The sequence below is a fragment of the Choristoneura fumiferana genome, chromosome 10 (genome assembly GCF_025370935.1).
Source record: "Choristoneura fumiferana chromosome 10, NRCan_CFum_1, whole genome shotgun sequence".
NCBI classification, from domain to species: domain Eukaryota; kingdom Metazoa; phylum Arthropoda; class Insecta; order Lepidoptera; family Tortricidae; genus Choristoneura; species Choristoneura fumiferana.
The window spans coordinates 1,206,142-1,216,452 of record NC_133481.1 but is presented as its reverse complement, the minus strand read 5'-3'; the positions used below and the strand labels follow the sequence as shown (position 1 = coordinate 1,216,452).

Here is a 10,311-nt window from a genome sequence, read left to right as displayed (position 1 = left end):
CACTACTGGACATAGGCGTCTCCAATTGCACGCCACTGAGCCGATCCTCGCCAGTTACTGTCAGCTACCCAGTGAAGATCATCGCTCCACCTAGTCTGAGGGCGTCCCAACGCCACGCTAGGCTTTTACTCGTTTACCCTAGCAGTTATCGGTTCTTCGGCTGATATGGCCGGCCCACTGCCACTTCAGTTTGCTTCAGTTTTAAGTAATCCTATAGAAATAGACGGACGGACAGCGTAATATCAAAACTATCTGAACTAAGTCTTTGTGACAAAGTTTTCTCCATGTCTTTCATGAAAAGTAAGAATTCGGCAGCGATGACATACGACCATCATCATCATCATCATCATCACCATCATCATCGTCATTAAGATCGGTTTGTGAACAATACTTATCTTTTTCAAAAAAATATCCTGATAATTGAATTTAAGATTTTTGCTATTCCTTCTGCCTGCATGTCAATTTACACAGATTAGTGGATATGGAGATAGAGTGTAAAATTAAATATATAACATTGAATTCCATGCTACCTACCCTGGGTATTAAAATAACTGCCAAATGCGAGTCGGATTCGCGCACGATGTCCTTCCGTACCATTATCTATACAACATTAGACATAAGCAAAAAAAAAACACCAAAAAACAAGTTTGTTGTATGGAAGTCCTCCTTAAATATTTTGTTTTATTTTAATTATTTATTTATTTTTAAAGTAATTATACAGCTAAATTATTCTGTGAATATTTCAAGCGTCTACCTGTTGCCGTTATTAACATCATGCAAAAACGGCTAAACAATCACGTTTGTTGTATGGGAGCCCGCCCTAAAATATTTATATTATTCTGGTTTGAGTATTTGTTGTTATAGCGGCCACAGTAATACATAACCTGTAAAAATTTAAAAGTGTCTAACTATTACGACTCAAGAGATAGAGCCTGTGACAGACGGACGGACAGACATGACAGACAGACAGCGGAGTCTCAGAATGGGTTCCGTTGGCACTTTTTAGGTACGGAACCCTAAAAACTAAATAATAGTTACGAACCAGTAAATTTTATGTAGGTACATAATAAATCCATATTTTCCTTATCTAAATTCAGCTTTAGGATAAAAGGTTTGGTGTGTGCGTTGTAAACAATCATTAAAAAAAAGGATCAAATGATTCAACTTCGAACATCAGACAGACAGACAGACTTGACAGACAGATGGACATATCAAAGACGACGGAACGGATGAGGCGACGGAAAATACACTGACAGACTCACAGTGGCGGAATTTATGTTTTTTTTTATGAGTGTAGGCCAACTTTATATCCGCCGCCCTATGTAACTTTGCTAAAATAATATTTTTTCAAATCTGCCGCCCCTAGGCCGCGGCTATACGGCCTATTTATAATCCGGACTGCAGACTCACACACGATAAAATTAACAACCTGTGTAGTGACACTGTTTTAGAGTGCCTAAAGAGACAAATCTAACGATACCTCTTCTGATCTCTCTATCTCCTAACCATGAGCTATTTAAGACTCTGCTTCTACTATCAATAAAATACTTATAAATTTTAAAGGTCGTAAGTAAAATTTTTCGACTAAGTACAGTTGTACAACTTTATTCACCATCATACATCATATCTCAGCCGTAGGACCGACGTCCACTGTTGGACCATAGGCCTCCCCTACAGACTTCCAGTTGCTTTGGCTGCAGCGCCTGCATCCACCGTGAACCTGCGGCTTTAACCAGGTCATCCGTCCATCTTGTTGGTGGACGTCCTACGCTGCGCTTGCCGATTCCGCGGCCTCCACTCGAGAACTTTCGGCCCCAACGGCCATACCGCTCTCCGTGATATATGGGCCGGCCCATTGCCACTATCAACGAGCTGATTCGCTTGGCTTGTCGGTGACACTTGTTCTTCTACGTATCTCCTCATTTCTGATTCGGTTCCCGTTGAGAACTCCAAGCAATAGCTCTCTCCATAGCTCGCTGAGCAACTCTGAGCCTATTTATAAGGCCTAAAGTAAAGCACCACGTCTGGGATCCATATGTCATCAATGATGTAGTGTTCACTTCGAAAGACTGTAATGAAATTTCTACACAGGGTAGCGGGTCGCTGCAGGTGAGTAATTAAACCAAGGTTTTGGTGCAACAAGATGTTTATTTCTAAGGATACTCACAATTATCCCGCTCCCATCAACCATACAAACACTGTGTATAATTTAAATCCTACTTCCTTATGAAAACTAAGGGTCGTGAATGCAATTGGCCAGTGATTTGAGATAACTTAACTATCTGTATAATCTAAATAAAGGTAACTCCTATACCTCGGCTCCGAAGTTGCCAAACCTGGCTGCAGGCCACTGTGGGCCACTCTAGGACGCCGCCTCGTGCTCGACGTCCCAGCGCCACCGACAGTAAACCACGCTGGGCAGGCCAACCAGCTCCACAGCCGCCAGGGCTCCTTGAAACACTTCTACACGAAGCCACAACAACCACACTTCAGCCCGTGTCTTAGCACCTCCTGTGGACGGATCATGGATTAGAAATAACTCCAGTGGGGTCCCTCAAGGACAGAAGGGACCAGCTCGCTTAGCCTGGTTGACAGACCACCATGAAATTTGGAAATTAGTTAAGCACGCACCGTGGAGGAAATGCAGACTTGCTTAGCGCCGCCTGGGTCACGCTGTCTACTCCACGAAGGCGCAAGACTTTGGACACCACAGCGATCTACAAGCAAAGATCGAGGATTAGAGTTGTCGACCCAAAGGGGAGGCAGGGCTCCAACGGTTTGTCCACATACCACTGAATTCCGGAAGACACTACGTGAGTCGCTCCACGTCACACACACCACAATACCCACTGAAAACAAAAATGAAAAATAAGTAAAGAGAAACGCTGACAGCGTATTCAGACGCCTTTACCAGGTCCATCAAGAGGAACTCACCAAAAACAGAAAATAATTCCCACTTAGGAACACAACTACTCTTCAACCATCAATCAAAATGGCTGCTCACCCAAAACGCGGCCTCATGCTCGTAGAGCTGTCACTGTTGCCATGTACGATTTTTTTTTTTGAAGGACATCACTAGAGTCAAAATCCAAATTTTTACTTTCCAAAACCAACCATTAAGAGAAAATAATTATTGAATCCATATTCCTGTAAACGATCTACACAAACGGAGATTAATTTAAATGTCCTTAAGTCAAATGAAAAAACGCCGAATTATGAGATGGACAGAAAAAACATTGACTCGAAAACTCTTGCTGTCACCTGTCAAAATGACAACCTTACAACACCCCTCCTCCCAGACGAATTTCCGACAAAAAGGAGAGAAATTCCAGCTGGCCCCCAGCTACCTCCACGTAACCCTGAAAACCCCGCAAGAAACGAAATCAGTTGCACCAAAAAAAATTTTTTTTTTTTTTTTTAAACCCTCGAGACAACACGGTCTCAACAAAACAGCAAGCAAGGGCGATCACCGTTCAAGTCAGGTTAGAAAATAAAAGTATAGTGAGAACGTTATGTATAACATACCGAAACGTCCACGTCACATGGAGAGAGACCACCAGAGTTGACGACAAAAGCTCTCTCCAGAAAAGGTCAGCTAGACCCGCCTAAGCTACCGAGTGGTCAACGTCGGCGGCGCGGCGAGCGAGAGCGACCAGCGCGGGCCGCGCGTCCGACGTTCACACACCCTTAAAACAAACAAAAATTAAACGAAATAGCAATAAAAACGTAACACATGCTGTTACGCAATGCTGGGACTGACCCACCAGGGTCGAGATTAGTCGGCGTCGGCGGCACGGCGAGCGAAGGCGACTGACGCGGGCCGTGCGTCCGACACCCACCTACTCGATTAAAACTTGAAGTAAAAAAGTTTGTAAAAAAAGGGCATAAATATGCCTGTAAAGAAAATTGTAAAAAATAAAAATAAAAGAGTTGGTGTTCCAAAGGATCATTTTCTGTTCTGTGGGATAAGATGCGAGTAACGAAACGACTATTGTCATCCTACCGACCAGCTCTACATAGAGTCAGCCCCTTTCCGGTACCACTTTCATATCTTTAATATGCCATTTTCCTACAGGTTTGCCATTCCCATCCTCCAACTCATATACTAATTTCGAGAGTTTCCTAACCACACGACATTTTTCATATTTTGGGGCCAACTTGGATGCAAAATACTTAGATGCGTCACTTTGTTTAAAGGATCGTTTCCACACAATATCTCCAATCTCAAACTCCAGATCTCGCCGCCGCTGATTGTAGTATTTAGCATTTATTTGGTGAGCCTTCGTCAACTCCTCCTTAACCTCAGCAAACACCTGTTTAAGCTCGCCCAAATTATTGTAAAGGTCACTACGTGACGAAAAGATAATTTCATTAAGGTCTTCGAAATCTTTGTAAATACTACCATCAGCCACAGCCTCACGTCCATGCACTAAAAAGGGGTATAACCCGTAGCTAAACTCACAGATGTATTTATTGCAAATTGAATTTTGTGTATATTAACGTCCCAGGTACGATGGTCGGTACCGACAAAACTAGAGACAGCTGTCAAAATCGTCCGATTTTGTCTCTCTACGGGATTAACCTGAGGCGTATAAACAGGTCCAAAATGTACTTGAGGTATTTGATATTTGCGGTATAATGACTGAACCTCGTGGCCGCAAAAGTTAGAAGCATTGTCAGACATAATTGTTTGTGGAATTCCATGGACAAGAAACACATGATCCTCGAGCCGCTGCGCTATCACCTTACCGGTGGCACGGCGTAAAGGAAACAGTAAGCAATACTTTGTGAAATAACACGACACCACAAGCAGGTTAGTATTTTGCATCCTAGACATAGGTAAAGGCCCAACAATATCAATACTGAGACACTGGAATGGACGCGAGCAGACCCTAGCACTACCCATTAACCCCGGTGTCTTAACATTGGGGCATTTATAAGCGTTGCAAACGTCACATTCGGAAATAAACTTTATTGTATCTTGGTACATACCAGGCCAAAAATAACGCAACTTCAACCTCTGGTAGGTTTTGGCTATTCCTAAGTGAGCTGCCGTTGGCTCTGAGTGGTTCCCCATTAGAATAGCATGTCTTAAGTCACTTGGAACAACCTCCTTCCAGTCATAGTCTGATCGCAGTTTACTCTTTGACTTGGTATATCGAAATAGCTTATTGTCAATAATTTGAAAATTTGGACAACTCCTAGCTTTATCACGACAACGCTTATAAATGTCACAATACCACGGATCATTTGTCGCGGGTTCCAAGGTGGATACTGGCACCGCTCTGGAGAGCGCGTCAGGCACCACATTATCGATACCGCGCCTATGTTCTATTGTGAAATTATAAGGTGACAAGCGACAGCCCCACCTCTCCAATCGACCGCTAGGGTTCTTCAAATTCAAAAACCACTTCAAACTGGCATGGTCCGTGAAGATTTTAAACGGCTTGCTTCCCTCTAGGTATGGGCGGAAATGTTCTACCACGAACACCACCGCTAGTGCTTCCCTTTCTGTAGCAGAGTAGTTACGCTCGCAGGGTGTTAGTGCGCGACTACAAAAGGCAATCGGATGTTCTTCACCATCGCAAGTCTGCGTTAAGGTACCGCCTATCCCGAAATCGGAAGCGTCGCAGTGAACGGCAAAAGGTTTGTCAAAATCTGGGCAAGCCAGAACCGGGGCACTTGTTAAAGCGGTTTTTAAATCTTCAAAAGCCTTATTAGCCTGAGCGGACCAATCAAAAGGCGGGGCGCCTTTGCGCGTAGACGTGAGAGCGTTTAGTGGTCCCGCAATTGAACTAAAATTTTTAATGAAGCGTCTGTAATAGGAGGCGGTTCCTAGAAAACGCTTCACATCCTTTCTAGAGGCGGGGTGGGGAAATTTTTGATAGCACTAATTTTATCGGGATCCGTTCTTAACCCATGCCGGTCAACTACATAGCCCAAGTACTTCAATTGACTACGGAAAAAACTTGATTTGGCCAGATTTATTGTAAGATTCGCCTTTTCAAAACGAGCAGCCACGGCACGCAGCAGAGCCAAATGTTCCTCAAAGGTGGCCGACACACAGATTAGATCGTCCAAGTATGACCAGACCTTGCCTTCAAACTCGGGTCCAAACAATCGATCCATCAGACGCTGCTGCGTAGCTGGTGCTGAAGTCAAACCGAAAGCCATTACTTTGTACTGAAATAGACCGCGGCCAGGAATTGTAAATGCAGTCTTTTCTTTCGAAGACGGATGTAACGGAATTTGATGAAAAGCCGACTTTAAGTCTATTGATGTTAAATATTTGGCCTCTTTCAAGCTATCTAATATTTGTGAAATGTACGGTAAGGGGTAAGAGTCGTGTTTGGAAACATCATTAAGTTTGCGACTGTCCAAGCAAAATCGAAGAGAACCGTCAGCTTTAGGTGCTAAAGTGACGGGACTATTCCATGGGCTAGTGCTAGGCTCTACTAGGTCGTCGCGCAACATCTCGTCTAACTGTCGGTTAAGTTCCCTTAACCTTTCGGGTGACATCCTATAAAAACGTTGTTTAATGGGTACGGCATCACCCGTATCAATTGTATGTGCAATGAGATTGGTGCGTCCTAAACCTTTACGCTCCGCAGAAATGTTTTCAAATTTCTGTATAACCTCTAACGCCTGACACTTTTGAATCTCATTAAGAGAATCAAAGTCACTCAAATGAACCTCAGAAACCTCACAATCACTAACGTTCCTCTCGGGAACCGTGCCACATAACGCGAGGACCTCCGGAGCTATACCAAAGGCCCTCCAAAAATTAATACCTAATAACAAGTCCGTCGTCACGCCGGGTATGATATAAAACTTGACAACAACAGTCTTAACGTCAACCGTAACCGGTAGGTATACATAACCAGTGACGGGAGACGACGAGCCGTTTGCTGTTTTTATTACGTCGAGATCATGTGACCTGTACCTAGTGACGTGATTGGGTAAACTGTGTAAAATGTTATTGTTTATTATAGATATTTCTGAACCCGAGTCAAGCAAGCCACTATGCACAGATCCGTAAATGGAGACGTTTTTAAATGGTCGATGGTCATTACCAGCTATGACGTGAACCAGGGTTTATCCCTCCTGCCGTGCACAAATTTTTTATGCATTGCAGGCGGGACAAAGTCCCGGCCCACCCCTACTCGTTTTTTGGACCACGTGACGGACCGGCGGTACATCTGGGGCAATCACGCATTGTAACTCCCTTTTCTCCACATCGATAACATAATATGGACTTTGGTGCCCTACAATCCTTCAAAACGTGACCATTTATCCGACACTGAACACAGAAGAGCTCGTTGGGGTTATTGATAACCGCATCCACTGTCATATAGGTCTGCCTATTGTGTGACTGACAAGCTAAGTCGGGGCACAACAACCCATTCGACACTGGAGGCGGCTCTTTGAACGCCCCCACTCGATATTTAGCATGTTCCAATAACCTACAGTGTTCCTTCAATTCCGACCACGAATTAATTCGAGTTAGCGCTAATTGTGACGAATAGAATGGCCTTATTCCGTATTTAACAATTGTTAACTGTTCTTCGTCACTAATAGGTTTCCTCAGTCTATTAAAGTAAATTTTCATTATACTTAAATAAATTGTGATATTTTCATCGGGACCCTGTGTACGTGTACGGATTTCCTGCATTAATCTATAGTCAAAATCGAATGGCAAATATTCTTCTAGAAGGAGCTTTTTTAAGTCACTCCACCCACGAACCTCATTGCACACGCCGCGGTACCAAAAAGCCTTCAATAAACAATTCAATAGCCGAAGCAAATAGTTCATCGTTTGAAATATGCCTACTTTGACATAACTCCTCTAAGCGTTCTATGAACGCAACAACACTTGTCTTCCCACACTTCAAATTCAATGTGTGAACACCCTTATTCCTATTACAAGACACATTAACAACCTGACCAACCTGAGTGTGCGTTGACTCATGTTTAGAAGAGGGCTCATCTTCGTCCTGTAAGTCCTGGCTACTCTTGTACAATCTGAACAAATTGTCCACCCTCTGAGTAATCACTGTATGTTTTTTATTTAATTCGGTATACAACTCACAGTCATCTGGGGTTGTTGGTTGCAAACGCCCCAATCTATGAAATAAGTGGTTACTCAGGGCCTGGATTCTGTTCAGGTTCTTCAAGGAAAGTCGCGCGTCAGCAGTCAATTTCGACAATTCGACCAATTTATCAGCTATACACTGGAACTCAACTGATAAGTCACCTAAGAAGGAGTCTATCTCATCAGTAGGTATTTTGTTTGCTAACTCTCGAATTTGTGTCTTTAAGCCAGGGTAAGAATCAACTGGCTGTTCACCACGTATCTTCACTTCATAAATTAACTCATCTTTATGCAGCAGGTGAAAAACAATTGGTTTTCTTCCATTTTATAAAATAAGTCAACGGGCCACGTGCAAACACGATTACAAAATAATTATCTTATTTTAGTTATAACTACTAAAGACTACCTGTTATTGTACTATGTTTATTTAGTACTAAACAAAACGTAAACAACAATGTTACTTTGTTTTGTAATTATTTAAATGAATGTTAATGTATTTATTGTAGTAAAATATTTTTTATGGCTATGTATTTACTTAATTACACCCTGAACAAATGCATTAATCCACAATGGTAAAATATAAGCTTAACCAGAAACTATCAATGTTGGAATATATTCACTTATTTTGTTTGTGTAACAATTATCAAAATTTACCAAAACTCAACTGTTTACATGTGACTGATACTTAAATTGTTTGTTTCAATTATTGTTTCAAACTGTTGACAATTTACTTACAATTGTCCTCATTAACACACACTTTTAAAGTATATAATTTGATTGTAGTTGGTTTATTGACTATTGTGATTAATTTTATGATTTATTATAAGTTAAATTTACACTTGGTTTAAACTTGGTTTTCAAACACTACTTAGCAAAATGGATAGTAATTCAGCTAATTCACATTCACATATGAATTGCCAACTGCAATTGTTAAATTGCAAGTAGCAACTGTAATATAAAACAGGTAAAAATAATATGGTCTACACAATAACAAGTAGGTATAATGAGTTCAATGAATTTGACACCTTGTTTTTATTTAAATGTGAAACAAGACAAAATATTCAATATTACCTAATTACCTATATGATCACTGACCAACCTGTGATTTAGCCGCAGATAAAACACAGAGCAAACCTTGCAAACACTGTCAAAAACTGTTCGGGCGCCGATTTGTAATGAAATTTCTACACAGGGTAGCGGGTCGCTGCAGGTGAGTAATTAAACCAAGGTTTTGGTGCAACAAGATGTTTATTTCTAAGGATACTCACAATTATCCCGCTCCCATCAACCATACAAACACTGTGTATAATTTAAATCCTACTTCCTTATGAAAACTAAGGGTCGTGAATGCAATTGGCCAGTGATTTGAGATAACTTAACTATCTGTATAATCTAAATAAAGGTAACTCCTATACCTCGGCTCCGAAGCTGCCAAACCTGGCTGCAGGCCACTGTGGGCCACTCTAGGACGCCGCCTCGTGCTCGACGTCCCAGCGCCACCGACAGTAAACCACGCTGGGCAGGCCAACCAGCTCCACAGCCGCCAGGGCTCCTTGAAACACTTCTACACGAAGCCACAACAACCACACTTCAGCCCGTGTCTTAGCACCTCCTGTGGACGGATCATGGATTAGAAATAACTCCAGTGGGGTCCCTCAAGGACAGAAGGGACCAGCTCGCTTAGCCTGGTTGACAGACCACCATGAAATTTGGAAATTAGTTAAGCACGCACCGTGGAGGAAATGCAGACTTGCTTAGCGCCGCCTGGGTCACGCTGTCTACTCCACGAAGGCGCAAGACTTTGGACACCACAGCGATCTACAAGCAAAGATCGAGGATTAGAGTTGTCGACCCAAAGGGAGGCAGGGCTCCAACGTTTGTCCACATACCACTGAATTCCGGAAGACACTACGTGAGTCGCTCCACGTCACACACACCACACCCCACTGAAAACAAAATGAAAAATAAGTAAAGAGAAACGCTGACAGCGTATTCAGACGCCTTTACCAGGTCCATCAAGAGAACTCACCAAAAACAGAAAATAATTCCCACTTAGGAACACAACTACTCTTCAACCATCAATCAAAATGGCTGCTCACCCAAAACGCGGCCTCATGCTCGTAGAGCTGTCACTGTTGCCATGTACGATTTTTTTTTTTTTGAAGGACATCACTAGAGTCAAAATCCAAATTTTTACTTTCCAAAACCAACCATTAAGA

General features: G+C 42.4%; 2 long non-coding RNA genes across 2 annotated transcripts; both read right to left on the bottom strand.

Annotated features, from left to right (window-relative positions):
* Nucleotides 1-2,064: 2,064 nt before the first annotated feature.
* LOC141431547 (uncharacterized) lies at nucleotides 2,065-2,848 on the bottom strand. The gene is made up of 3 exons (XR_012451726.1): nucleotides 2,791-2,848; nucleotides 2,632-2,717; nucleotides 2,065-2,511 (listed from the first exon to the last, which is right to left on the bottom strand). It is a non-coding gene; the product is annotated as an uncharacterized lncRNA (long non-coding RNA).
* Nucleotides 2,849-8,411: 5,563 nt separating this feature from the next.
* LOC141431814 (uncharacterized) lies at nucleotides 8,412-10,033 on the bottom strand. The gene is made up of 3 exons (XR_012451752.1): nucleotides 9,982-10,033; nucleotides 9,825-9,910; nucleotides 8,412-9,704 (listed from the first exon to the last, which is right to left on the bottom strand). It is a non-coding gene; the product is annotated as an uncharacterized lncRNA (long non-coding RNA).
* Between the last annotated feature and the right edge of the window lie 278 nt (nucleotides 10,034-10,311).